The sequence below is a fragment of the Alexandromys fortis genome, unplaced genomic scaffold (genome assembly GCF_014885135.2).
Source record: "Alexandromys fortis isolate MF-2015 unplaced genomic scaffold, M_Fortis_MF-2015_v1.1 scaffold_5, whole genome shotgun sequence".
NCBI classification, from domain to species: Eukaryota; Metazoa; Chordata; class Mammalia; order Rodentia; family Cricetidae; genus Alexandromys; species Alexandromys fortis.
Window position 1 is genome coordinate 9,189,567 of NW_026067924.1, and position 24,828 is coordinate 9,214,394.

Here is a 24,828-nt window from a genome sequence, read left to right on the forward strand (position 1 = left end):
ATATGTATGTATAGTGGCTTTCGTAGGCTGCTGTGCTGCCTGGCGGCTGGGCATAGGGCCAGCGGCGCCAGCAATTTTCCGTCCTTTGTATGAGTGATCAGAGGCCAACTCGAAGCAACTGACAGTGGTTGTACTCAGCCCTGCTAATGATCTTCAGTAGCAGAAGACTTCCTTCCTCCTGCGGCCTGAATGTTCTGCTAGGGAAATGTGTGATTTGGAGAGTCGCCACAGAGACTGTCTGATAAAGTTCACTGTATGCTTCACACCTTCTGGGCTAGAGCAGGCCAGCTCTGCTTAAAGGGAGAGAATGAAAAGTTCATGTTCGACTTAAAGACCTTCTTTAAATATGCTTTCTGAAATGCCTTATACTCCCACGGTATATACCCCCTGAACCCCCAAATGTTTGCAGTCAAGCCACCCATCAGATACTAACTAGATGGTTTTTAAGCTCAGGTGGTCTTTGGCCCTCTCTACTTCCTCCTTCTCATTTTGCTTTTTCATGCTGAACAACTAGTTAGTCCCCAAAAGTCGATTGTTACTGTGTAGCAATGCCTGTTCAGCAGCCATTCCACAACTAGCCGGCTGCTGTGTGTCTGTTTCTCCTTAAGACAGAAAAAGACAAGATAAAACTCAGTGGAACCTCTGACCCTCATTTAGTTCAAGCCCAACTGTATAAGTACTAGTCATAATTTACTCCTCAAATTTTCCAGCTTCCTTGTAACTGTTTATTTGTTGTGTGACAGATCAGCTGTGACCATAATGAAACTATGCCTTAGAATTATGTTGAAAATTCATGAAGAGATAGAAATTGAGCAGGTAATTAATTTAGGTTGCCCCTAAAGCCTTGTACCCTGACTTCATAGATTCTATTGAAAAAAAGAACCAGTCTGCCACAGATAGGACATTTGGCTTTGCAGTGTGCTGCCTTGCCCTGGCCATTTTTATACCAATGAATCCTCAGCAGGCTAGGAAAAAAAGACTGATTTTTACTACCCCTAGTGGCCTGACATTCTGTAAATGTTGTTTTTAGCTTATTAAGTGGTATTTGCCCTAAAAGCTACCTCTGGGACTTTCCCAACTCCCATAATCCTTTAGCTGACTACTTCATAATCATACCGGGCATATTGACTTTAAAACTAGCCTCTGTTTGGCATTTCACAGCTCATACTGCCCAGTCCAGTAAGAGGAATTAATTGTGATTCCTCATGTTACTGGAGACTGAGAAATGGCCCACTATTAAACAACACATGAAGAGTACAAGGCCAAGGCTTTCATGATGGTATCATCCAATCAATGGGTCAAAGGACTCAGTCACTGATTCATCTTTTTCTTCCAGAAGTATAACTTGAAGAAGCATAGTAGTTCATTTTGGACCATCCAGCACATGTTCAGAAGGCCAGTGTGACCAGTGGTGTGATTTAGAGGGAGGAAAGCCATTAACTTCTTGTAGTCCTATAGTGATAGTATGACTTTTGTAGCCTATCAGGATGCAATTTACAAATGCCCTCAACAGAGTAACTGCTGGGTCATCTGCTTTGGAAACAGAAACATGCTCTGCATTGGCAAAATAAAGCCAGTAGGATTATGTTTGTGTTTGTGGAGCTTCTCTTGAAGAGCAGTGAGTGATAATGCCCTGTGGTTTTCTAGATTTGAGAGAAGAGGAGGAACTTTCATGGACTGTTTGTGTAAGTTACTCCAGAGCAGTGCAAAAAACTACATATAGTATCAAAGACACCATAGCGCTGGCACTTAATTCTACAACAATATCAGACAATGTTATTATCTTGCTGATAATTTTCAGATACAGATTTCTAAAAGGATACCAAGTATATTTTATAATGCTCTGTTTTCTAGGTAAAAATAACTATACCAAAGAGTTTCTGTTAGCTGTTGGTTGCTGTTGTTTTAACTAGAGAACATTGTTAATTTGGGGTGTTTGGAAAATACCAATTTCTTGGATTTTTTTCCTGCCCATCTGTTCTTTCTCACTTCTAATTGTACACTTAATCCCTATGGTATGCCAGGCACTATGACTGGTTATCATCAGTGTGATTAAATATGTGCGTACACACATAAATGGACACATTTCCTCATGTTAACATGTTTTGAGTGGTGGTTTTCAATGTGGTACAGTGTGTACAGACATCTTACTGTTAATGAGGAAAGTCACTTTACCTGTAGAGAGTAGAGGCTACTAAGACATCCAAAATACATAAGATGAAGACTAGGGGTATAGCTCTGTGGTCGGGTGTTGGCCTAGTATGTGAGAGGTCCCAGCTTAATATCTAGCAAAAAAAATTTGCCATGTACACACACAGAGACACACACAATCTCAAAACTAAAAGTTATTTTTGTATAAAATTCCAATAGCATCAATATTGAAAATCCCTAGTCCACAACAAGTGTTCTAAATAGAAAACTATCAGGTGATGTGATTTCTGTATTTGCATTGTTGCAGATGGCAGCCATTGGCCACATGAAAAATTTGGACACTTCATGTATTTATATTATAATAACATAGTTGACTATTTAACTTTATTTTAATTAATCTAGCTTTAAATTTAAAGCTACACTGAAAATTTAAAAAAATACTAAATGGTTATCATATAGGACAGTGCGAATCTAAAAGAAAGGATTAATGGATTAAGGAATGATCACAGCTCCTGGAAGGTAATTCTTAAAACCAGAAGCTGAAGGAGAAGACGCAGTGGTACCCATGTGCATGCCAAAAGAGCCCAACCAGCCTGTGTTAGGGAGGGATGTAAACATTATTTTGATCCACAGAACCTACCTAAAAATCCGAACATGGTGGCACATGCTGTCTTACGAGCGTTAAGAAGATGAGGAACTATGGAACCCCTGAATCTCACTGGCAAGCTAGCCTAGCCAACTCAGTCACTTCGAGTCTAGTGAGAGACCTTATCAAAACCAAAACAAAACCTACCAGGGTAGATAGATGGCTTTTGAGAAATTATGTGCAAGTTTGTCTTCTAGAGTCCATGGGCATATGCAACCACATACACACATGTATATACACTTGAAGAAATGAAATGGAGGGGCAACATTGGTAAGTTACCATTTAGAGCAGTATCTACTCATGATACATTTTTAATATGGTTATACAGATTTTTTAAATTACACACATGTGGGGGCGGAGAGATGACTTAATGGTTAAGAGCACTGACTGCTCTTCCAGAGAACCCTGGTTCAATTCCCAGTACTCACATGCCAACTCGCAGCTATCTGTAACTCCAGTTCTAGGGGATCCAACATTCTCACAGAGATATACATGGAGACAAAACACCAATGCACATAAATTAAAAAATAAATTATAAAAATCACACATATGTATACATATTTATATATGGTTGTGTGTATATATATTCATTGAGAAATATGTACACCATTTTTTTCTCATTTTTCATTTTCTAAAGCAGGTTTTTCCTATTTCTCTGGTGTCAGCTATACTGTCGCCTTTCATCCCCTGAAGTTACCTGCAACTTTTACAAGAACATATCTTCTATTTGAGAAACACTGATTTTAAACTTACACCTGATTTAATCTTTGGAGAGCTTGTTCTGTAATGTAAGCACTCCTGTACAACATTGATTTAGGTAATTTTTTTCTTTTGTTCCCCCTGCTGACTGTATTTTCATCTTGTCTTTGAGAGACTTTACACCACCTAATATCTACAGCTATGTGATCTTTGTAGTATGCACTACATCTTTGATAATTTCTTGGCCTCCTTTGTCGCCAGTTGTATGACTCACTTATACACTGGCGTTTAAAATTAACATTTAAAAAATTTCCTTTCAGATGCTTGAAATATCCCCCAAAAATGTATTCCAAAAGAAATAATTAAGGAGATGTGAGAGTTTTTTTTAATAAAAAGAGATAGGATTCCAGTTAGGAAGTGGAATCAACACATGCATTGATTTCTAACTCTAGAGGCTCCATTCAAAACACACTAAAAGAATAAAAGCTTCCTATACTGATAATATCAAAAATAACAGACAAGGGATTTTATCCGTTTTTTCAAAAAAGAGCAATTCAGTTATTTTAATGGATTAAACAGAATATAGGCTGTAATTTAAAACAGCACTTGTCAGATTTTCACACTTCATAGTGGCGGTTCAGACAGCATTGGGACTTTGCATGTTGAGGAAGTTCCTAGGTGATGCATATGGTGCTGTTTGTGGGCTACATTTGAGGGTCAAGAAGATGGAAGATAGAGGAGGATAAAAGATGCCAGAGCACAGAGGGTCAAACCATCATAGACCACTACTAAAACTAAATGTTTGGTCTGCTCTTTGGGGTCTTCAGTATAATAGAGAGTTGACATACTCATATTGTTATAGTGCAGCTTCATACAGAGATCTTCAGCCTACCTTCCCCTTTGTTTCAATTTTTATTAATATCCTTAGAGAGATTTAACAGAACATAGCCTTCATTACACAGAATTAGATACTTTAAAAGCAGTAATCAAAGGACAAGAGAGAGTGCTTGAATATATGCAAAACATGTAATTGCTAAAATAAATATTTCCACAGAAACATGGACAGGTAGAGGTAAAACTATGCCAGGACATAAAAAAGATGCATTAAAATTGAGTGTAAAGATAAGTGCATAGCAAATAAATCACGGTGACTCAAACTTCTGACTTAAAGTCATAGAAGGAAAACCCCACAAACCTTTGAAAGGGCCTGAGAAAGCTACTGAAGACTATTGAGACACGTCCTTCCATACCCTCAACGACTATGCATAACAAAAAAAGGAAGCTAAACACAGGCCATACCCAACCAAACAAGAGGCAGACCAACATGGGTGCTTCCTATTACCAACAATAGAAGCAAATGAGTTGAACAAGGCCTTTAGAATTCTGAAAGAAAAACTAAAATTTTATCCATGTATAAAGCATTTGATCAAACTTTCTTTATCCAGCCACTGTTGGTTAGTAAGATGGTCAGCATTAGTTTTAAGCTATGCCTCTGAAAGTGTAAAATAAAGACTCTTACATACAGAGATGTAAAATGTGGGAATGTTACAGCACAGAATGCAGGAAAGAGAAGCCCAAGGCTGATTCCTGTGATTGAAAAAATATGGCATTATCGTCATTGATCAGAAACAATTTCACAGAGCAATTTGAAGATTTTATAGGGCTTTGATTTTACAAATAGGACTTCAGAATTGAAAACACAGTTGAGTATTATGTATAGTATAAAGTTAGGCTGTTTTAACTGCGTCATTAATTTGGAGTTCCAAAATATCTATCCTTAAAGTACCTGCTAAAAGTTTGCTGGTGCTCACAATTTAGTAACAATCACTAATGTGTGCCGACAGCACAGTTGAACATTCCAGTAATCTTAGAAGTTTGCATTTGCATGCAAACATTTTGCTAATGTAAATGATGTACGTATGTGTCAATATACACCACATAACCCTACACGCAGAAGCTCTTGCTCCTTTTTCAACAGATACTCTTAAATAGCTTGCCAGTTAAATTTATTCTTTTTGCAGAATAGCTTAACGGGGCCAGTTTTCAATGTATTTGCCTGCTGTATTTCAAACATTAAGTTTTATATTGCATTTGGTTTGCTATATGCTCATAGAATTAAGAGTTTTTTTATGAAATTGGTAAATGCTGTGCACCCTATGAATGTATTCTTGCAAAACTCAGGGTATTTTGAAGGATATCATTCATACAAGTTAAACTTCATCAGGAATATTTTCAGCTAGTGCTTTGCTTTGGTACATGGAAAGAAGACCCAAGGCGTGTCCTTTGTGCAGCTCTGAAGTGGTGACTGGTCTCATATATAGATTTACTTCTTTGCAACTAAAGCATTTAGATGGGGGAAAAGGTTTAAAAGTTCTTATGTGGTTTTTTTTTTACCACATATTTAGGAAACATATACACTGACATCTAAAAATCATATCTGAGAGTTAAAGACAACAAATGTCCAGTGTGCCATTCAGTTCATCAAATCATTGCTGAGAATGACTATGTTAATAATAACTTAAAAGTCCTGAGTATTTGAAACATATCAGACACTTAAAACACTTTAATCTTCCCATCCTTACTCTTTTATCTGCACTTGGAAGGGAAGCCCTGAGTGTGAGCCATTTGCATATTTAAAAATGGCTATTTAGATAATTCATACAGGATGGGGAGTCTGATCCTAATTCAGTTACCCACACTTTTACTGCAAGCATTTTGCTGTCCTGAGAGTCTCACAGGGGAGACAAGCAGAAGCATGTGCAGGCGTATGTGAAGCGTGGGAGCATGGTGTTACTTTTCTGAAATGCAGCAGGAATTGTGAAATAACAGCCTTTTTTAAAGATGTGGATATATGCAGGCATATCAATAGTTGATTGCAACAGGCTGAAGCTCAGGCCACAGATGGAAGTGGGAACAATGTTGTAGAAAGCGTGGGTCTGTATATAAATCCCTTAGCTGTGCACAAGGCCCAGGCACTTCAGTCCAATAGCGTGGAGATGTATTAGATTTTCACAGTATGTAATACTTGCCCCTTAGTAGCAGTGACTTCCCTAGACAGTGATTTAAAAGGGAGCATAGCCACATAGCATAGTCCAAGGGCCCTGAACGAAAGAAGTGGTAATGAAAGCAAATGACAATGGTGAGTCAAGATGAGTTGTTGAAGGAAAAAAGGAAGAATCACCTGGTCAAATGGTAACTTCAAATATGAGACACGCAGAGGTGATTTTCTCAGGAAGACATACAGACAATAGAAAAGCATGCATTTGAAATACTGTTGATGCTTGGAACACTCAAGGGAATATGTTTGAAATGCTATTCTGGGGCTAGAAAGATGGCTCAGTGGTTAAGAGCACATGCTGTCCTTGAAGAGGACCCAAGTTTGATTCCCAGAACCTATGTGGCCACTTATAACCAGCTATTAACTCTAGCTTTAGGGGAGGGACCCCATGCCCTCTTCTGGCATCCAAATGCACATACTATACTCACATGCACATACCACTCCATCCCAACACACACACACACACACACACACACACACACACACACACACACACACATACATCGCTATAAATAGTAACCTCTGACCCAAGAAAAGGATCAACAGTTAGTGGTTATTTACTGTACTACATAAAACTCTAAAGGTTATGAAAGTTAGATCATGTTCTTTGTTTGTTTGTTTGTTTGTTTGTTTGTTTGTTTGTTTGTTTTGCAAAGCTAGGTAGCTTTTACAAATAGGTGCATTGTGTTTGTAAATACGCTTTTCTAAATATTTTATACATTTCTATATCTATACCAAATCTTTTTATGAGTTTTAAATTCAGAAGTCACGAAAAGCTATTGAAATTGAGAGTATATTTAGAAAAGTGGGAATCCTGACATATAAATGCCACATAGTACTGTATTTTCACTGTGACAGAATTAGGTTGAAGTATATTTGCTGACATTTTAAAATTTAGAAAAAACTTGTGTCTTCTCCCAGATTTCTCTTTGTAGGGGAAATATTTGTAGCATAAAATATATGCAATGCTTTTTGTATTTAAGATAATTTTACAGTATAGACTATTTTTAAAAATAGTAATACTTAATAGGTTGAAATATTTAGATGTTCTTTTACTAAAGTTAGAACAGATATGTAATCTGACTTCATGTAAAAAAAAAAGTCTCTGATGTAAATATATTTCAAACACAGACCAGGTGTGGTAGCACTTGCCTGTTATTCTTGCGCTGCGCTTAGGAGACCGAGGGAGAAGCATTGCTATTTCCAAATCAGCCGGGGTTACAGAGTTTGAATTAGAAAGCATCCTAGGTTATCTATTCCCTTATTCAAAATTTAAAAAGTAAATCAATTCAAACATTCTTCTGTTTTCAGTTTGTGTGTTCCTCATGGCGTTTTAACAGTTTTAATCTACTAAGCTTTGATTTGAAGTGCTGGTAATTGAATCCAAGGCCTTATACATGCTAGACAAATGCTTTCTTGGTGAGCTATATCCCCTTAACAGATAATCTCACGTCTTCTTTCCTTTCTTCTGCCTGTTGGAATTTTAAATTCTCAAAAAAAAAAAATTTAAGTAATCTTGCTCATCTGAAAATAACTTAATATTTTTCAGGAATTATCTAATGAAACAAAATAAATTATCAAATAAACATGACATATATACATGATTCCTTTTTTTCTCCACTTTGTCAAATTATTGCTGATTTTGAGGTATTTTAAAATATATTTTCTTCTCATTTTCATCTTAAAAAACTTACTTCCTGTGAAAATAATCAGAGCACTGTCAGGACTACCAGGAATATGTGAACTAACCCTACTTGCAGTTCTCAGAATGAATTTCTTAATGTGTTTGGGCTCTGTCAAGCCATCACACATTTTAGAAAGTATCTTGAATACATCTATGTTAAGTAATTTTGTGATATTGATATTTTGTGTGGAAACATATGAATTATGTCAAAAACTAGTCTTTTCTGCATCTGTCCTGCTCCGTGGAGAGTGGCACCATTTTATTACACAGGACTTCTTGAACAAGAAGTCAGTTGTCATGGCCGTCTGTTTCCTGGTAGTTTACACACCAGAAGCTGAAATCTGAGAACGGCACTTGAAGGAAAACAAAGAGCTTTACAGTATTTTTTTTTCTTTTCAGGAAAACACACAGAAGCTAATTTTAGCTTCTTGATCAAATTGACCCAGCCTTTAACCCTGGCAAACGTTACCACAACACACTTCCAACAGACAATAGTTTGCATACCAGCATCACACTGGAAACAGATGTGCATGCAGAACTAGCTTCTTTTTCCCCTCCAAGACTGAGCTTGCCACTGTAGTAAAATCTGAAAGGCTTTCCTTCCTAATTGGGGAACAAACCAGGTCTTCTTTCAAATTTCAGACTACAAACTTTCATGATTTCTTAAGAAAAAATGTATTATGTCATAGTTATGTTTTGACAGAGTTTTGAAATACCATTTACTAGAGAAACATCTCTGTCTTCAGTATGATTTTTAAAAGGAAAGAAAGAACAAAATTGTTTGCAGCCGGGCTGTCTGTGAGTGATGGTTACACAGTTTATACATTAAGTCATTTGGAATGTGGACAATCACTTCTTTTACCTTTTCACCAAGTCTCCTATAGTTTATATATACCAGGATTTCATTAGCAAAAAAAAAAAAACCTCCAGTCTCCTCCTCACGCCTGTCTATCTTGGCCTGCTAGGGCTTGTTGCTTGAAGCCAGCATCGGGCAGCTGGCTCTGCTACAGCCCATGACATTCTGGTACTAAAACTGGCTTCCTAGCTCTAAAAGAGCCAGGGATAGAGATGAGGGATTCATGGTTTAGAATTATTTAACTCAGGCTCTTCCTGAGCCTCTGGGAAGACCTGTTATCTTCTGACATCCTAGGGAGTCTGAAGTTTTGCCAGGGGACAAGGAGCAAATGCTTCTGTTTCTCCAGCAACAAAAAATAATGTTTCTCTCTTGTTTGCTGTAATGATTATTTCTCTCAAGAAAACCTTGCTCTCTGAGATAGCAATAATTGGGTTTAATGTATGTATCCATATATAGTCTGCAAATGTAAATCATAATAAGTACCTTCTTATAAACACTTTCTACAAGGTTTTTTGTTTTGTTTTACATCCCTATATGAAACATACCAACTCCACAACTTTCTGATGTTTTACAAGTTAAAGTTAGATGAGTCTGAGCTTAAACCCCATTTATACCCAAGTGTGCAGAGCCACTGAGAAACTGCACAGCCCTCCATCCTCATGGGGTATAGGTAGAGAGACCTACTGATGACTCATATTGAGGAAATAGTGATTTAAGAGATTTCATGTTTCAAAGTCTCAGACTTAATACTTACAGAACATTGTGTATATTGTATTGTTTATCAGAATTTTAAAAAATAAATAAACTTATTCTCCAGTGAGTACAAATGAGTTACCAACCTGTAAACATTTCTTTCTTCTTGAAAACATCAAGAACATTGCTTTTCCCTGTAAATGAATTGTTTGCCTTAAGTTTTAAGTGGAATTGTCAGTCTTAGTTAGAATTATAATTTAGCTATATAGAATTGTGTATACCTGAAATTGCACAAAGTAAATAAATCTTGGACTGCTGCAACAATCAATAATTACATATTTATGTATTAAATAAAAATTCAAACCTTATAGGGAACATAAGCAGTCACTGATGTGATTCACACAGAAATTTTATTTCTCACACTTGCAAATTAATGTCTAATAGCTACCCTTGAACTTGGTGAAGGGAATTTAAACTATTTTCCTGGAATTTTTGTTTGACTGCCAAAGAATAAAATTCTCACTGGATTTTGATTGTGAAATCCAATGCTTTTTGTGTGCATGTTTTTAATACCAAAGGATTTTGTATCCATATTTTACTAATGTAGTTTATGTTTTTTCTTTTAATAATACATGGCAGGTGACTACTCTAAATACTTTCCCCATTTATAATTTCTGCTAAATATATTTAAGACTTTAAGTTTTATTTAATTAACGTCAAGTCAGAGATACACAACTTATGTACTTTAATCATTAAGAAACATGCATTCTCATAAAATAACAGTCTTGTGATCAAAGAACCTTCATATTTGCTCCAGACAGAAATTTTTATGTAATGCTGAAATTTTATTGTTTCAAAGATTACCAAAATAAATACTCAAGTTTAACAGTATTAACTTTTTCTTAGCATGAAGCATCTTAATCTGTAGTTTCCCTCCTCTGTTTTCATTGTCATACTGGAGTGACAGTATTATTATTCCTACTGCATTCATTTCTTATAGTCTGATCTATGGGAAGCCTAGTTCCTAGTACAGATGTGTAAATGGGCATGAAGAAATGGCCTTTTAACGAGAAATCTTTCTGCATTACCATCCCGGTGTGGCAAGTTACAACCAGAGACTTTTCACAAATACTGTGAAGTGCATTGACTAGATCCAGCTTGAGTTCATGCAAAGAATAGCTACGAGTAGTTCCACTATTGAATACTGGATCTTTCCTGTGCTAAGGCTGTTTCTTTTAGTAGCTATGTAAAATAGGTGGTTAGATCCCTAGGTTGAGACTTAGAGGGATAAGATAATTTACATAAGGCCATGTAAATAGTAAATCACTGGTCTGAGATTTAAGCCAAAGTCCTTCACCTAACTCCAAAATGAAAAAAATAAATACAAAAAAAAAATAAAAAAACAAATAAAATAACACTTATTTGCATATATGGGTGTTTGCATATACATTTATATAGGTATGTGTACTTGTTTTTGTGTTTTTACTACAAATAGCCAGTATTTCTTTTCTCATTTTATTGAGGGAAAATAATTCTTACTTTGAGAAAATCTGACTTTGAGTCATTCAAGCAATCTGCTATTGATACTCTAGTCTTTAAACCCTTGCCTTGGTAAGCATGTTTTAATAGGATTACTTAGGTTCTGTAGAAATGTACCAGATCTAGAGGACACTGTTTTACTTGGTATTCTGAGCACTCATTGCCATATTTATACTACAGGTAGGTGTGTGTCCATGTCCATTCAGATGTCATATTTATTCATGTCATATTTATACTACAGGTAGGCGTGTGTCCATGTCCATTCAGATGTCATATTTATTCATGTCATATTTATACTACAGGTAGGCGTGTATCCATGTCCATTCAGATGTCATATTTATTTATGCTCTTTAGTCCCTGTAGATCTCTGTTGGTCTGGTAATTATGAGGTATATTTTTAAGGCTGACACTGTACTTCTGAAATCTAGCGCTTTCAGTTTTGTTTTTCTGTTTTCAGAGTCCTAACATTACAATTTCTCTTTGTAGTTCTCTTTTTAAAGGCGAGAAAGAAACAGACTGAGTACATTCTTTCTATTATAATCTTCTGTACCAGACAGGCCTTCTGTTTTTCCTGCTAACAGTACTGTGCCATCTTCCTGAGGTGCAGTCACCTTGACACTTTGGGAGAAGCAGGATGAACATGCTCCCCACAGGCCCAAGGTGCCTCTCTACCCTGACCAAATTAGGAGCTGTTTAACCTCACAAGGACAGGAACAGTTAACTCATTAGATCTGCTGCAGAGTAGATAGCATACTGAGCACTTGTTTGTACTTTTACATGTTTTATGGCTAATGTTTTCAGTGACCCGCACTACAGAGTAAGCTGTAACTACTTCATAAGCATGTTACAGTAGTAAAGCAAAACTGTGTGTTCCTGGATATTTATATCATTTCGTTCAAACCCTCAGAGGAAAACTTTTGAGGGGAGGAAAAAGATTTCTTCCCAAATATTTCAGTTAGAAACTCAATTTCATACCCTTGGCAGTCTTATGTATAGGTTTTCTTACATGATTGTTGAATAACATGTTATTATACAGGGAAGAATAGTTCTTTTGTTGGCTGTATTACATTTTGTGGTGAAATTGGAGAAAACAAATCATTAAGGAAGTCTATTTTGGTTCAAGACATTACACACTTATGACGAGTCTGTTGTTTAACCTTGCCAAGTTGAAAGAAAATGCAGACCCATTTGTATTAGAACAGGAAAGCATGTTCTAGATTGCAATCTGTTGGTAGCATCATGTTTTGGGGGTGGGGAACATATGAAAGTAGATTAAGTATGCATACATATGTGCCAGCTTATGTAGAGTTATGCTACTTTTCTTAGATGTGATCACTACTAATTTACTAATTACTTATTTTTTTAAATACTGCTTCATAAGAAAGAAAAAAACATATTTTCTTTATGAAATGTTAAACTCTTACAACCCCCGCCTCTGGGCTTGTTTCCCTCTGGCACTTTCCCCAGTTTTCTAAAACTCTATCACTATCTCTCTTCTGAAACCGTCAAAGAATGCCTTATGGTCAGCAGACAAAAAGAAAAACTTCGACAACTTAAAAATAAAACAAACAAACAGCAACAACTTTAAAAAGTATTTGTATGCTGCTATATTTTCAAGCAGATTTAAACAGAAAGGGATGAAAAACCCAGGCCCTAATGATACATGCCTTTAATCCTAGCATTTGGGAGGCAGAGGCAGGCAGATCTCTGTGAGTTCGAGACCAGCCTAGTCTACAGGAGTTCCAGGACGGCCAAAGCCACACAGAGAAACTCTGTCTTGAAAAACAAAATGGAGGAAGGGAGGGAGGGAAGGAAGGAGGGGGGGAGAAAAAGAAATTTGTAGAGTTCAGACATCATTTGGGTAAACCCAACATTAGTTAAAACAGATGGTGTAAACTCATTAAGTCTTAATAAAATTCTGTGATCCTTGGTTAATTATAATAGGAATACTAAAGAGGTATTCATAGTAAAATTATAAAAGGTAGAATATATACCAAAATGTTTTACAGTATATTCTGAATTATCAGTAACAGTTTACCATATTACATATCTTGATTTTAGTTGTATTTTAGAAGAGAGGTCTGTCTCAGTCCCCACTAATAGTTGAAGGGCTGTTGGCAGTTGATGACTACTAAAAGAAAGAAAGTTGGTTTGCTTTAGGAGTATGACCTCTGTTGGGTTGTACATACTCTTGTAGATAGTACTTTAAATTGAAAGGGGAGAGGTCTCGAGATGGAGTTCCTGGAGGAGTTTCGGGGAGGCAAGTTGATATGATAAAAAAAAAAAAAAAAAACATTGCATTCTAACATGAAATTCTCAAAGAGTGAAAAAAAAACATGATTGGAAAAAAGAAGAAACAGTAAGTGCTATGAGTGGATGTGAATATATATAACTGTTGCTTTGAGGGGCCTTTGTGGTATATAGTGATCAGGGAACTCTGAGATTTGGAATGAGACAAAGTTGGAGTCTGTTCTTTATCTGACATGACTTAAGATAGCTAACTAAGCTCTCTGGACCTAGTTTCCTCATCTAAGTTATAAAACTATTTGCCTATGGTGTTATAATGATGAAAAGAGATAGTGGCCACTGCTGCTGGTACATGACAGAGCTCACAGACATCACTCATGTATCACCCAGGGCTTTCCTAAGAACAGGGAGGCTCTTCTGAATACTGAGCAAATGGATGAGTTAATCAACTAATTAATGATTACCATTCCTCTAACCCCCACCCTTCTCAGTTCTCCTACCAAAACAGGGCTAAGAGCACAAGCCCTAACCACAGTTGCTCAGCTCCCTTCGGTATATCACGAGGAACACTCTTTGCCTCCCTTCTCCTCGCCCTTCTTGCCTACCTCCTTCCTTTCAGTGGTTTAACCCAGAGTTTGCACACATGTTAAGTATGTACCCTAACATAAACTCTCAACCCTAGCTTCTGGGACTCACACATTTCTTACTGTTGACAGAAAGGACTCTTAGGGAGCATGGCTTGTCAGAAGTGAGAAATACATTGGTACCACAAAGGAAGATTTTTTTTTCATTCAAAGTTCTTACTTTTCCTCTTTCTTCTGCCCAAGTTTTCTTGTGGAAGAAATTGGAATTGTGAAAACAAAGCTAGAATGTGAAAACCAACCAAGTTAAGGTCTGCAATAGATCAGGGCCTCCAAGATGACTGGCATCAGCACAGCCAGCTAGTGTAGGACATGTCTTCACTGCCCTACTGCTGGGGTTCTTTTCTAGGTAGACTTAAAAAGGGAATTTAAAGACTCATTTTATGTGAATAGGAATCAATTTATTTAAAAAAAAAAACTCACTTGAGTACCCTCACTGGTTCTTCTTAATAAAAGACGTTTGAAAGTATGTGACAAAGAAAAACAAATTCAAATTGTTTTCTACCACAGAGCAAAACAAATTCAAATTTGGTTTCCCAAAGATGGCTTATTCCATATCCTCAATAACCATGGAGAAGGTCAAATCTTAGGGCCATGTAGACCCATTGCCCAGGTCTAGGTGTTAGTTCACAGAAAACTGCCTTTTGTTAGAAGTGGCAGGAAAAGTGAAAACCCTGATACTTTCTACCACAACCCTTCTACAGGCGTGAAGAAGCTCCTCTGTGGAACTGTCACCTATTCTGTTTTATTTGTGCTTAATACCTCATTGAAGAAAAACTAGTGACATGTAGCCTTATGTGTAAGGTGAACTACTGGACTTCTTACGCAGATGAATTAATGACAAACTATCTGTCCATCAGGAAGAAAATATTTTACATGAAGTATTTCCCCATACAAAGGGATGCCAGGTTTATGTGTGAAAGTAATATACTTTCTTCATGAGGAACTGAAGACAACAAATTTATTTAACATTAAAGAGGGGGGGTGTTTTAAAGCAATTGTAGCACATGTTTAAAAAGGGATATTTTATAACATATTCTTGTCTTTTAATTTATGGTGTTCTATTTCATATCTATACTGTCCTGAAGCATTTCCTGGTATTTTGTTTTGTTTTTCCTACATTTGATTTAATATAAACACTCTTTTTTTTCCTAGTACAAATAAATTGAATTCAAAATCCTTTATTTTATTATTTTTAATTGGAAAAATACCAAGATATTTTAGAAAAATTATGAAATAGACAACAGTACTTTATTGATTTTATCTAACAAAGTTTAGAAGCTAAAACAGGACATTTTCTTTATGCAAGTTATTTTTAGTGAAATTAAATGTTGTACCTCAAAACTCAGTAGAATTTAATTAAAAATGAATGTATAACTTTAAATTATCATAGACAAAATATGCACATCACACCCATGTACTATTATTTCATAAATGCATGAAGTACCTCCAGATGAAATTTGTTCTTTTACCTCAGTTCTTTTGAACTATATACATTACATTGCTTCCTCATATTGTCTTAGTTATTTAAGTCTTCATAATATCCCACACATGTTTAAATTGCTCTTTCACCTCATGGCACATCCACAAACATAGAGGATACAGCTTGGGTGGTCCCTAGTGCTCCAAAAGCAGCTGCACTCATTTTTTTCTCTGGGTACTCTTATCTTGGGCATTAAATGTTAAAAACATTGTCAGACTTCACATAAGTCCCATCAGACTTTAAGGTCCCCAAATGTGCATGTCCTTGGGAAGTAGGAGACAGATCTTGTAGCCGTAGTCCCTGGGCTGTAGGATGTTTCTTCTTGCTGCAAAGGCTACTGTCTTGCTGAGGAGGAGGAATGTTTCCCAGCTCTACACACTGCTAGCCTTCTTTAGACGCTACAGCTTTCCTCGAGCTGTTAGGCACTGACACTCTGATCTGACTTAAAATCACACCATCAATCTTAGATTTTCTAGTTAACATGTCAGAATCTGCTAAAATAAAAATGGAAACAGAAAGGGTGAGTAGGTTTCACATTGCTTTGTAGCTCTGTTTTATTCTGGGATTACAGTGCTGCTTCCATTTGTACTCAACTTTATAATTTGCATTTATTTTCTTCTGTGAAACCAAATATTGCTGTTAATGTTAAACAATGTGTGTTATTCTGTGATTTCCTCCCAGTAATTTATTTTGCAGTGATAAAACAACAGATTCTGTATTTAGTTGTTTTATGCTAAGAGAACTCTAGGGGTGAGAAAGGCTATGTTAAACCACATATTCAGAGCACAATTTGCTAGAGCCCTGATGACTACAGGAAAAAGAGATTGTTTCTTCTCTCACTGGAAGATTGGCAACATCTCCTGGGAATGTCGTAATCCTTGGAAAGATGCTCATTTTAAAACCTCTGGAGTGTTTTCTGCATTCTCAGTCATAACATTATTAGCTATCAAGAACTAATAACTCCCAGGGCTCTGCTTTAGGCATTTTATGATTCTCACTCTCTCCTGGGACACCATGTAAAGTTTTCAAAGCAATAGGGAAGCCCAAATTAGCCTGAACTGTTTATTAGATGAAGTTAGGCAGAGCTTAAAGATAACAGATTCCCAAGTAGCCTCCTCTGGCTGTTGAGTTCCAGGTTTCACTTCTGATCCTTTTTCTAAGAACCTTTGCAGTGAATAGCTTTTAGAATAGCATAGTCATTATTTTTCCCAGATCCCTGTACTTATTTTTTAATCTCATTGCTGAAGCATACTTAAAAAGACTTATGTAAAAAATAAATTTGAGAACACTATTGAAAAATACTGAAGTAGAGCTGTGTTCCCAGTGTGGTTTTTTTTTTTTTTAATGTTTGGGGACTCTGATTCTTTTCTTTATTTGCTTTGCATCAGATTGTGTTATTTTCCCCCATTAAATGCAGTCTATTTTCTTTTCTTTGAGTCTTAGGACGTATACCAACACAACTCAAAGTGCTGAGCTGTGTGGGTTTCTCAGTGCTGGTTTGTAGACTGCACGTAAGACACTGGGAAAGAGGGCTGCATTTCAGCTGTCCTACATTCCAATGCCTCTGGCTAACTAAGGTCTCTCCATGCCCTGGGCTTCCTCTGTTCATTTTCCCCTTCTTCCTTCCTCTTCCTCTTCATAATGTCCCTCATATTTTCTTCCTGGAGTTCCTCAGTAGATCAACAGCTGCCAATGTTGGAAACCTTTAGTTTTCTTTCTTTTTCTCATGATACCTTTAGCTACGGAGAGTCTAGAATCCTCTGTTTCATCATCTGGTTCTGATTTGTTGATTCAAATCCTCTTCTTATGTGATCTTACTATCATTATGCAAGGGCCTCTGCTAAAACTCTACCTCTTACACCATTCAAAACTAGCACTCCCTCCATTGTACTACCACAGCATGCATGCAGATACCTCTAGCATTCATCAATATGTAGTTGTAATTCTTGTTTCTTCTCAATTATAATTCCCACCATAGTAGAAAGATAATCCCATTCATATATGTTTAGTCCTCTTCTTGGAATATAATAGCTACACTGTCGCTGTAATCATTCATTGAATGACTGTCAAACTTCTAGTTTTAAAAGGCAGAGCATTTAAAAATTTTAAAATTAGGTACCTAATTTCCAAGAGATCTATATTAGCTGATGTTTCTATGAAAAAATTCTTACTTCAATCACCAAACTTGTACAAAAAAATAACAGCAGAATGGGAATAGTAGATGAAGGCAGACCCATCATTAAATGCCGAGTACCTACTGTGTGGTAATGTTGAGGATAGAGTCTTCTAGTGAGGCAGGAGGGTGTACATGAAGTTGTTCTAAGAGCTTGTAGCAAGAGGCAAGACACCAAATTCCAGTAATACCTTAAAAGCATTACCGCCTTCCTTTTAAACAAAGTTCTGAAGTTGGAGAGATGGCTCGGTGGTTAAGAGTACTGGCTGCTCTTCCGAAGGACCTGGATTTAATTCTTAGCATTCACGTGGCATCTCACAACTGTCTGTGGCTCCAGTTTCAGAGGATCCAACATCCTCATGGATATTCAAGTGTGAGAGGGAGAGAATGTGACCATACACAGTAACATAATTACTGCAGAGATATGTTTAGAGTTTCCACAATTGTTCTTCTTAAAGGTAAAGATCCCTAATATTAACCATTAAATGGTATCATGAAGAAATTTAGCCACATCACTGAAGGAATAATCCCTCTAAATTCAGGAGCACTGGACTGAGCTCCCAAGGTCCCAATGAGAAGCAGATGGAGGGAGAACACGAGCAAGGATGTCAGGACCACGGGGGGTGCACCCACCCACTGAGACAGTGGGGCTGATCTATTGGGAGCTCACCAAAGCCAGCTGGACTGTGACTGAAACAGCATGGGATAAAACCGGACTCTCTCATCATGGCGAACAATGAGGACTGATGAGAAGCCAAGGTCAATGGCAAGGGGTTTTGATCCTACTTCATGTTCTGGCTTGATGGGAGCCTAGCCAGTTTGGATGTTCACCTTCCTAGACATGGACGGAGTGGGGAGGACCTTGGACTTTCCACAGGGCAGGGAACCATGACTGCTCTTTGGATAGGAGAGGGAGGGGGAGAGGAGTGGGGGGAGGGGGAGAAGAGAGGGGGGAGGGGGAGAAGAGTGGGGGGAGGGGGAGGGAAATGGGAGGCTGAGAGGAGGCGGATACTTTTTTTTTCTTCTTATTCTCAATAAAATAAAAAAAAGAAAAAAAATTCAGTACAGTCTTGTCAATGGACTGCCTGTCTATAAGGTAAGACTGACCCCAACTTGGCTAAGGAGGCCCCCTGATTTGTTTCTCCCTTCACACGCATACCTTCCTGCTTCCCCCACTTTTATCTCCTCTTCTCGGGGTCTTCATGCCACTTCACCCAATCTGTCCCACCTGTCAGAAGCACTGCTCCTCTGCCCCATTTCTCCCCTCCTGCCTAGCCCACCTGTTTCCTGGTGAGAGCTTAGACACTTCTTTCTTGCTGCCTGCCATACCACAGGGACCTGCCCTTCGAGAACACATGGGACACATCTTAAGTTGTTACAGCCAGTTCTCTCTTCAGCATGTAAGACCCTCCACTGGTAGGGAACAGTACTTTCCCTATTAATTTTCCATACTGTCCTGACCCAGGTGCTGTCATAGAGCAAAAGCTCCGTATATCTTTGCTACATAAGAGGAAGAATTCTTTATTGCATTTAAAAAGCATTACAGTGTTTAAGAATCACATTTCCATATTTATCTTTGGGACAGTGAGGTAGCCAGTATTTAGTTTCTGATATTTTCTTTTCTATGAATTTTCAAACTGTGGGGCTTATTTCAAGTCTGGGCGCAATTTCCCCACTTTGAAGCTACCAGGTGAGTTCACTCATTATAATATATTCTCACCAAGTGGCTACTCTTTCCTACCTGGTTGTCCCATCACCTTCTCCCCTTCAAAATACCATTTCTGCTTAGGGTTCTGTATTCGTCACTGGTCCCCTTTCTTGCTATGTCTGTCATTTACACATGTGCTTGGCTGGTTCCTGTTACTTGGCCTACAAATCTGTCCTATGTCATCTCCTTTGAGTAATTTATAACCTCTATAAAATCCACAAAGAGGCACTTTTTTACATTTTGAGTAATGGCAAGAAAAAATTGCCCTGGGAATCAAAAATCCAGTGAGTCATAGATTATTTTGTTATTTATGATGAGAGTGGTCATTGACAATATTTGGCAATTTTACAGCTATGAACCTAGGCTATTGTGCTTTAGAATGTAATTTATTAAGCAAATAAAAGTTGCACTGGTAATGGTCCTGTTAAATCTTGGGAAACATTGCGCTCCAGACCTGTACAGCTGTAGAAGTTTCATGCTAGCCACATACATCTCAGATGTCTGGACACTAATATTTTACACTTACTTCATGGTTTTATTTGTTCAGTTGCCTTTATATTCTTGATTGGATTCTAACCAACCATTTTCATTTAAGATGTCATCAACTTTGAGTAGTGAGGGAGGAGCTTGAAGAATGAAATTAATATATATTTTTAAAAAACATAAATCCCTCTTTCTTAGATATGACTTTAGCTAATCCAAGCTATAAAGAAATACCAGATGTATTTATGGAAAACACTGGTATAAAGGCATCTCAGAGAAAGAAAAAGACAAGGCCCTAAAGCTGTTAACTTACCCAATGGAGATACATAATAAATACAGTTAGATATGGATGCACAGTTTGTGTGTGGTTACTTAGACAAGAGTATGCATGCATCAGTACAAGTATGAATAAGCACACTTAGACTTTCATTTCTATCACTGTGTTGTAAGATTGAGTTCAGCTTAATAATTGATGGCATTCCAGCCATCCTTACCTTTTAGTGTGTACAGAGAAAAGGAAATCTTGAAATTATCAACTAAGTTAGTTAATATTTTTCTAAACAGTAACATTGGGTAGCACTTATTAGTTCTCATAATGTATTTTTAAAGATAAAAATTTATCTACTTTGGGATAATTATCCTCCACATATATCTGCGAGCAGTGAGCACTGAAGATGATCAGCTGTTGCAATCTTAACCAGTTTGAATGCTCTCAAAAAATCAGTCCAGGGTTTCCACTTTCTTCTCAGTGACTAAGATGAAAGCTTCCTCCTATTTAACTTTTCTAAACTGATACTTCAAAGTTGAATATACATATAGGTTCAGTGTAATGTTACCCTACATCCTCATATTTATCTGCTATGTGAAGATTTCCTAACAGAGACAGGCACCAGGAACTGCTTGAGCAAATGAACAAATGACTGTGCTGTCAACACTTCTGACTACTTCTCAGGACAAATGGCAGTGCTTATTCAGAAAAGACTGGCCTCCTAGCCTTCCCTTTTCAATACCTAGTTTTTATACAGTCTAGAGAACAATTTTCTATTCCAGCTGTGGCAGTATTTTGTAGTCACTGAGCTATCTATTCACCTTCTTTGTGTGTTCACCTGATGAACTGCTTTTAGTGTCAGATTGTCAGTTTGTCAGTTTTTTCTTTGTGATCCTTCCTAAGAAATCCTGGGTTTGCTTGCAGTAATGAGATATGGCTCTGTTCCCTTGAGTAGCTATGATTTTACCACTGCCATGTATGTCTGTGATCTATCTCAAGTTAATTTTATGCAAGGTGAAGTGGGCCAACATTCTTTTCAGCCAGAATGTTTTCTCTTCCTCCAGTGAATGACTTTGACACCTTTGCTCAATTAAAATTAGGATAAATACAGACTTGCTAAGCATCGTGGTAGACACCTGTGATCACAGCACTTAAGAGGCTGAAGCAGGAAGATTGTGAGTTATAGACTAGCTTGGCTACATGAGAGCCATGTCTCAAAAAAAATAGTTAGATTTTTAAGACTCTTTCTTGATGCATGACATCTTTTTGTGTACTATAATACATTGCAAAAAGAAGTATGAGAAGTAGACACAGCCCCTTTGTGGAATTTACAGTATCTGGACATATGTTTAAGGCTGAAGCAAGGAGGGAGGTCAGGTAAAACCAATCCTGAATCCAGAAGTTACAGGATCATGCTTGGAGAAGCACTACCTGTTACTGTTGAATGCCTAATGGGAATTATATATAGTAATTGGATAGAATATCTGTGACCCTGTAAAAAACAACACATATGTAGAGCCTGACAACACATGAAAACAGATTTTAATAACCGCTTATCCTACTCAATAAAGGATCAGCATATCTTAAAAAGTTTAAATGCATATAAAATAGTAGGAAAATATAACAGGAAAATAGCATATTCAGAAAAATCAGTATATAAAAAATAAATTTATGTAACATTGAACATCTGAACTAAGCAAGTAAGTTGCTTATAGAACTTGTAATAAAGATAACTGGTCAAGATGCAGGGAAAACTGATGATGGGGTACCCACTCTCATTTGATACACTTACAACACAGTACCTACATCTAAGACTCGGACATTACAACAGAGTTGGTGATAAGAGTATAAGAGCCAGAGGACCAGGACATCTACTGTGAAATAGTGTTTTCTACATATGACAGGGGAGCTATACCCATGATATTTCAAAAATGCATTCACCTAAACAAGACCAGTAGCAACAACAGTTGATATGCCAGTATGAATGAGAAAAATCTCACAAGCCCTTACTCAAAATTAATGGCTGCTGAAAAAATCGAAAATCAATCGTCCTCAGGGACGAGACCCCTGACAAGTTATCCAATCCTAAACAAGTATATATGTGATCAGTACTAAATGGGCTCAGCAGGTGTGTGTGAGTGTGTGTGTGTGTGTGTGTGTGTGTGTGTGTGTGTAACAATGATTAAAAAAGAGGCCACCTTTTGGAAGGAGGCATGGGAAGAGTTGCAGGGAAAGAAGAGGATAGAAATTATTCAGATATGAAATTCTCAAAAATTAATTTAAAATAAAAAGACAATATAAAGACAGAATTATACATTGTGTGTACTTGAAGACAGACCTATCACCTCACAAATAAGATAAAATGGGGGCTAATTGACCCTTCCTGTTAGCTACTAAGATACCTATCTTCATTTTACTTTAAGATACAAGCCATTTGACCTATTTAGAATGTTGAATACAGGATAATTGGAGCCTAGGCTAGTGTTTTTGCTCAGACAAAGGCTTCAGTGTTGTTGAAGCACTTGGAAATCATTCTAAAGTTCTGTGCCTTGAAGTCTGATAAAGTGTTAAGGAGATGTTAAGGCAGGTCAGAGAGATGGCTCACTGGGTAAACCCTGACAACCTGACTTAGATCTTAGGGTTCCACACAAGGAAGAGGAGGGATGACTCCTATAGGTTATCTTCTGATACACGTAAGTGCTGTGGCACGTTCTTTTACCATGTGCATGTGCCCATACACCCGCAGACACATATGTGTAGACACACACATTTAAAATATAATAAAAAGGTTTAAATAAGATATTCTGGTAACATTTCAGCTATCACTGGAAATAAACAGATGATAGTAAGCATTTTTAAAGTTTTAAAACACAAATTAGATAAAACACTCATGACATGTAAAAATCAAATTTTATAATTTGAAGTGAAAGCATATGTGGAGCTAAAGAAGAGTTTAGTAATCTGTGATAGAAGAAGCACCTGTCAGCCTGCTGGCAACAGCTGAGAGGAACGGTGTGCTCTGAAGGTCAGATTCCCTAGCAAACTTGGCATAAAGGATGTGGTTTCCACACACAATCCTAGAAGTATCTATGAGGAAAGCAGAGAGTATCAAGAGGAGTGGAGGTGCTGAGACGAAGTTACAGCAGTGATGTCAAACCTCATAGTAGGCCAAGGTGGTCCTGGTGTGCAGGGGCCTTCAGCCACTAGCTGGTTATGATTTCAGGCTGAAGGGCAGTGCAGAGCATCACAGAGTCTTCCATTAGAACCGTGTAGGGTGTGATATGTTAAACCCTCCAAGGAGCTTATAAGCACTGGCAAGCTGCAGGAAGAGTTTTATTGTTCCTGCTTCTTCAGAGTAAATGCATTTCTAAATCAAATTGACCATAAAGCAGTTACAAAATGAGGACTATAAAACAAACAAACAAACAAAAAAGTAACAAGCTCTCTCCAGCCCTCCAGCCCAGTAGTAGTCTATACTTGGGGGATCTGGCTTGTTTTGGTGAACAACCACATTTTGCTTACCCTTTCAGTGAATCACCTAAGATTTCGGCAACTCTTTCATAGCGTCTACTCAAACTCAGAGACACTAAATGACACATGAGCTAAAAGCAGCAGAAGAAAAGTACTGATGAATTTCCTTCCTCAGTCACAGCACAGCCACTGTATCCTGTGGCTCAGTGTGTGCAGGGTTAGATTTTGCTCATGAATGCTCCTCCACTCTCTCCCACCTCATTTCCCTTCCATGTAACCAAATCCCCCCAGCAACTGGAGGCCCAAACAATCTTGTTAACTTAAAAGTTTTCCTGCAGATTTATTGACCCAGTAGAGTTAAACAGAGTAAGTGTTGATCAACACCTCACAGGTATTTCTTTAATTATTGGACTGGCATCTCTAGGGCCTAATAAAAATTTGCAGTGAGAGTTAGTAATAAAGTGACTATTATATTTATTTATTTGTGGGGGAGGAAGCATTTTAGTTTTTCTAAAAGAAACCTCTACTTCTTCCCATAAATTGTAGCTGTAGCCTTGATAACACCGTAGCTGAACAATAAGGTCTCCAGGGCTGCTCACTGAAAGAGATTAAACTATAATTAAACTGCGCTATGAATAAAGGAGAGTTGGGGGAAAAAGAGAAAGAAAAAAACTGTGATTTTCATAAAGCAGAAAAGAAGTACATTTACTGGTGTTTACAGCCCAGAAACGGTTTTTCCCTTCTTGACTACAAAACAGTCTTATTTTTAGCCAGCCAAGGTTTTGCAAGAATACCGTATCAGTCCCACAGTTCTGTGCTTTGATATAATTGCACCAAGCTGCTCCCAAATCAGCAGTAACTGACTGCAAGGCGGGAGGGAAACATTGCTCAAATGCACAGTGCTGATGAAATTTGCCATAACACTATGAATTATGTCGGCTGCTTTTGTGAGGTTCCACATAATGGGAAAAAAGAAGTTAACTAGATCTTAATTGAATGTACAGCTACATAATATCCTTTTGTTTAGG

General features: G+C 37.4%; 1 protein-coding gene across 1 annotated transcript in view; it reads left to right on the forward strand.

Moving 5' to 3' along the window:
* The window catches only part of Gmds (GDP-mannose 4,6-dehydratase), a 495,612-nt gene that overhangs the window by 315,085 nt on the left and 155,699 nt on the right, over nucleotides 1-24,828 (forward strand). The window lies entirely within an intron of this gene.